This window comes from Notothenia coriiceps, unplaced genomic scaffold (genome assembly GCF_000735185.1).
Source record: "Notothenia coriiceps isolate Sejong01 unplaced genomic scaffold, NC01 NC01_scaffold00037246, whole genome shotgun sequence".
NCBI lineage: Eukaryota > Metazoa > Chordata > Actinopteri > Perciformes > Nototheniidae > Notothenia > Notothenia coriiceps.
The window spans coordinates 6,422,966-6,428,414 of NW_011369947.1; positions in this window are offsets into that span (position 1 = coordinate 6,422,966).

The window sequence follows — 5,449 nt, forward strand, 5'->3', positions numbered from 1 at the left end:
GGGACACGTGCGTCAGGGAAGGAGTGAAAACTTTGTAACATGAAATATTGCATCACTGAAGTTCCTGGATATCATGTCCTGTCACAACAACCAATTCCCTTCCTGTAACTTTTCAGAGCATGCTCAGTGTGTGCCCCCTTGTGCCCCTCCAGCCTGACCCCCCCCCCCCCCCCCACCAGAAGCCAGTTTCTATCTGCCGGGCCAGCCCAGCGATGACTCAGCACTGACTCACTGACTACATAACATGCGTGCACACACACACTTCCTCCGGCTGTATCCCTCTGGGGGCTCGGCCGTCTTCGTTCCCATGGTTTTCCCTTTCTTTTCATCCTCTGTGTCCTCTGGTATGAGCATCTCCAGATGTGTTAGGATTCTTGTTGCCTTCACTTTCACCTTGACAGGGGGACTGACGGGGCCACGTTCAAGACGTGAGGGAAACCAAAAAGACGGTTGGGCATTTGTTCTTATCCTGGACCTCTTACCTCAACGCTCTTATCATCTCTTTGTTTTGCTAGACAGCGTTCAGCAGGAGAGGACAGAGAGAAACAAGCCAAATCAAACACAATGACTTTCAAATGGAAAACATTCCTGCACAAAAGAGTCCAAGTTCCTAAATCCCTAATTTCTTTCTCAACTTACTCATCACTTCTCCCCCTCCTCAATGTATCTCACCACCAATTCCCAACACACACACACACACACACACACACACACACACACACACACACACACACACACACACTTATAGAAACCGCCGTTTAAAACATCATAGTGACATCTACAATCCTTAGAAGTCTTTTGCCTACTACACAGCTGTACAAGCCCAACAGTCTAACATATTCTGCCTGGAAAGCAGATTTTGACTGACTGATATTTAAAGAGATATAGTACAAACTCTCTATCCTAACATCTGACATGAGGTCTACCAAATTTGAAGAAGCAACTCAAGCAAACAGCTTTTCAATATTGCCATCACTTTGAATTGAATATCTTTATGTGGGTAGGAATATTTTGGCAACTTTAATTTGTCACTTTGGGCTCTGAGAATCTCACTCTGCAATTTTCACAATTCTTTGACCATTAGTTAAAAAAACTAACCAGCCGATAAATCCAGGATAAAAAAGAATTGCTGTGGAGCGGATGTTAGGAGGTAGTCTCCTGGGCACCCTCCAAATGCTTGATAAAGACTATGATCCAAACGGTTCAAATAGTCAATTTAAGGCTGCAGCCACACGAGAACGATAACGGTCGTATCCGCTGCAGTTAGACGGTTTGGCCACAAGAGGCCGACAGGGAAACGCAGATAACGATAACGGGTCCCAAGGTGGGTAGATCTTGGGACGCAACGCTCTGGGGGGCCAAACGGCTCGGTGTTTACGCCCTATACGATCATTTCCTGTTAACGTTGAAGCAATAGCCCCGCCTCTCCCCACCTCTCCTGCTCAGAGATCAGCTGCTGGGCTGTCAGCAGAGGGGGAGGAAAAGAGAGGCTCCATTTATTATTCTTATATTATTATATAGAGTCGTTATCAATTTGTTTTAAAGCTCAATAAATAACAAAGAAGACCTCTGACCTCTAATTTTGTCTGGAAGATTTAAACTTTAACGGACATGTTGACCGGCGGAAAAAGAAATCTAACGGAAACTCTGCCGCACGGTCCCCTCGTCCCTTGGAAGAGGCGGAGAGGTGGGTGTTTTTCATCTGCTTGTGAATTACAGCAGGAGCACACGCTTGCCTCGGGGAGGGAGAAAAAGAGCCAGAGCCATCCAACCCGCGGAGAATAAACACGACAGGGCAACGCATGGCAATCCATGCGCGGGCGAAGTCTTCTTCGCTGCTTTTGGTGTAATTTTGTGGCATGAAGACAGCCCACACTTACAGGCCCGGCATATGTAACTACAGCGGTCTCCAGCGGGTCGAGCCGGTCCTCGTGTGGAAGGACACGTTTCTGTGGCCATTGCAATGTGGACAATACTTTTTTGATAACGATTTCGGTTCGTTTTCCATTACCGTTCTCGTGTGGCTCCCATCTAAGTCCTGAACCCCAGGGTACATTTCGGGATACAATACATCACATTGGGTGTAGTGGCAGCTCTTACTGTACCTCACAACCCTCTGCTCCTGACACCAAAAGGGTGGACTAAACTCCTTTTTTAAAACTGGGCAACAGCCCTAAGCTGACTTTTAATCAAGCGGAAGGAAAACAGGATGCGGAAAGACACACGTGGAATTGATCTGTCAGCGTGAGTAACCTCAATGACTAGCGTCAGCCCACTGAGTGGTTCTAAACGAAACCCTGAAGGATTCTCTGGACACATTGGGGGCTGAATGGTGTGTTGCAGCGGTAAATGTTTTTTTCCAGCTTTAATCACACAAATTAAGAGTTGCAGCTTGACTGAGGCTGCCCAGTAAACAGTATCCTGCTACTATGGCCTATTGCGAGCAGACCAACATTCTATTGCTTGAACCCACCATTTGACATACACACTGCAAGCTTAAGACCAATCAAAACACTTCGCATTTAACAACTTAAGAATTCCTTGAAAACAAAATTAGAGGACAGGGCATTGTGTGTGTGCAAACGCAAGGCAATTCAAGTCTACAAAGACAGGAGGCCTACACACACTGGAGAATATCAGTGCTGCTGGTGGAAGCCTTGGTTCCAGGGAGGTCCTATTTATATCTCTGAGAGCTTGGTATCAAAAAAAAAAATTCTCGCGCACACACACCACTTCGCTGTGGTTCTCTCTCTCTCTCTCTCAGCACACACACACACAGCACCACACACACACCACCACACACACACACACACACCACACACACACACACAACACACACAAACACACAACACACACACACCAGCACACACACAACACACACACACACAACACACACACCAACACACACACAANCAAAGTTGAGGAAGCTTATGAGGTAACTGGTGTGTGGCGTAGTGGTTCAAACCCCTCTGCAGTCAGCATGTCGTTGTGTCCCAGGGCAAGACACTTCACCCCAAATTGCTCCTGTGGGGATTGCGCACAGTATTGAGTATGTAAGTCGCTTTGGATAAAAGCGTCTAACAAGTAACATGTAATGTGACTCCAAAATGTAAGGAAAACTGCTCATTAAGATACAGAAAAGTAGGTTGATGATTAAATAATCTAAAATAACAGAGCAGGACGGGGATATTGTTTTATTATGTGTCCCAGTGTAAGGTTGATCTCATGGAGACACATGTAGCACAACTTTAAAGGCAGAGACAAGATAGACACTTTAAGGTTAAGGTCTGAGGCCGCAATAAAGACTTCTGCTTGTTTCAGCTGACATAACAAGATTCACTTCTGCAATAACACAACAGTTATACAGCCTTGGCTATTAGCTCATTCCATCTACAAAAAAAACTCAATCTAAACCCTGCTTATATAACTGGCAGTTTATTAAGCAATTAAGAACAACACATTGTTATTATAGGCAGAGCGGAGCAGCAGAAGTGTTGGATTTAATCCGTTCGCCTGCTTGTTGAAAAGCTTGAATCTCCAATTTGCCCTGAATATCCCCTCCAGGGATCGATGAATGCTTCTTATCTTATCTTAGTAATGTTCCCAGCAAAACAAATGGATCACATGCGTGAGTGCAACAAGTAGATTGTCACGGGGAAGAAATGTTACATCTTTTTTCATCTAATAACAAATTCGATTAGGATGACTTTAATGTACTCAAATTCACTTTATTGGTGCTAAATATACGAATGTTTGAATGATACAATCCTGCTGGAACATTACTATGTGTAGCGTTTTTTTGAAGGGTTTAACTAGTATTGCTGTCTACAGACTATTAGTATTTTCACAGCAAATAAAGAAGCATGAAAGAGATCATGTCCTCATTAATTAAAGCTGTAACCTCAAGAAGTTTGATTTTGTTAAATAGTTGTTTTGTTTGAACCACAACTGTAATGCTATCTTTGCAGTCGTTTGTCAGTAGTTTACTCAATTTCTCTTCAAATAGCTTGATTTTTTTTATTCCAATGATGGATGACAGACTAGAATCCTGGAAAGACAAATCCAGTCATTCACACGAGGCCAAAAGATGAAAAGATATAATAAGTGGAAGCAGAAAATCTGAATCTAAGTGTGTTTACGTTTCTTTCAGTTGCTTGTTGTTTGGTGGGGTCTTAAAAAGGTACCAGGCGTGGTTTCACTCGATAGCTTAAAGCTGCGTTTAGGCTGACATTAGCTCTGCATAAAAAGCCTCGCTCCACTTTTACCCTGACAGGGCGCCGCGCCTTGACTGGAGCTTTCTCACGCGAATACATTATCAGTTTCCATGCAGCTTCCTTTTTAGTGCGAAATGAGCTCACTGATATTACGGCTGTTTCTCGCACAGAAAGATGTACATAAAAATACATATGAACACTTCCCATTGATTAGAATCTACTGTGCAGCCGCGAAATGTGTGCGGGCCGCATGCTCAAGCGTGGTCCCAACGAAGACGTGTGAAAACCTCATTTGCATTCACAAAAAAGCAACTGTACATGCACACTGTCAGTGTATTACCCAGCAACCCCAACATAGTGCAATGTGCATTTGAATAACTTCTTTTTAGGGTGAAAAGCATGTGCTTTTTTTCTTGTGTATGTTAAGATGTGTGCATGAAAGGCCACCACTCTCCTTCCTTTTAAGGCCATTCTCAAGGCTTAAACTCTCTGCCAAGCACACACACACAGCAACGCAGTTGGTAAACTAAAGCAGCATTGCAATCAGCCATGAAAATCATGGCAATGCCTTTCCAAGCTTACCAAATATGCATGCACGCACACACACGCAGACACATGTGCATGCACACACACTGGCTCTATCATCAACTCAATTACCTCACGCACATGGTCAGGGCTGCAGCTGGCTGAAGAGTTGAGGGCTGCTAAATATAAAACTCTACAAGCACACAAAGGCATGCAACATCTTTTACACACACACACACACACACACCAAAGAGACTGAATTCTGCTGCCTTCAAATGTACATGGCGGTCAATTTAGCCACGATGATTACTGGTTTAGGATCTTAGGGAAGCCGTGCAGACCCATCTGCAGAGTTTTATGCTATGAGGTCTCGTGTGGAGCCATGCATGCAACTTAGAAAAAAGAAGAAGAGAAAACTTCCTGCTGTGTTGTGATGAGTTTTCAAGAAAGCTTGCTTAAAAAAGCTAGTTGTAAAATATGAAGTCTCATTTACATTTATGTTTGTAGTTGTTTTATCAAATGAGGCTAAGCATTAAGTAAGAACTAGAACCGTTGTGCATGGCTTTAGCAAACCCCAACAAACAGGAAATAGTGTAGGAAGCTTATCTACTAACCAAAGAAGACATGGACTTTCAGATTGTTTGAGGTAATTTAGCCCAAATATGCCACACTGGGGAAATGCTTTGTTGCATGCACGTGCAAAAATGACT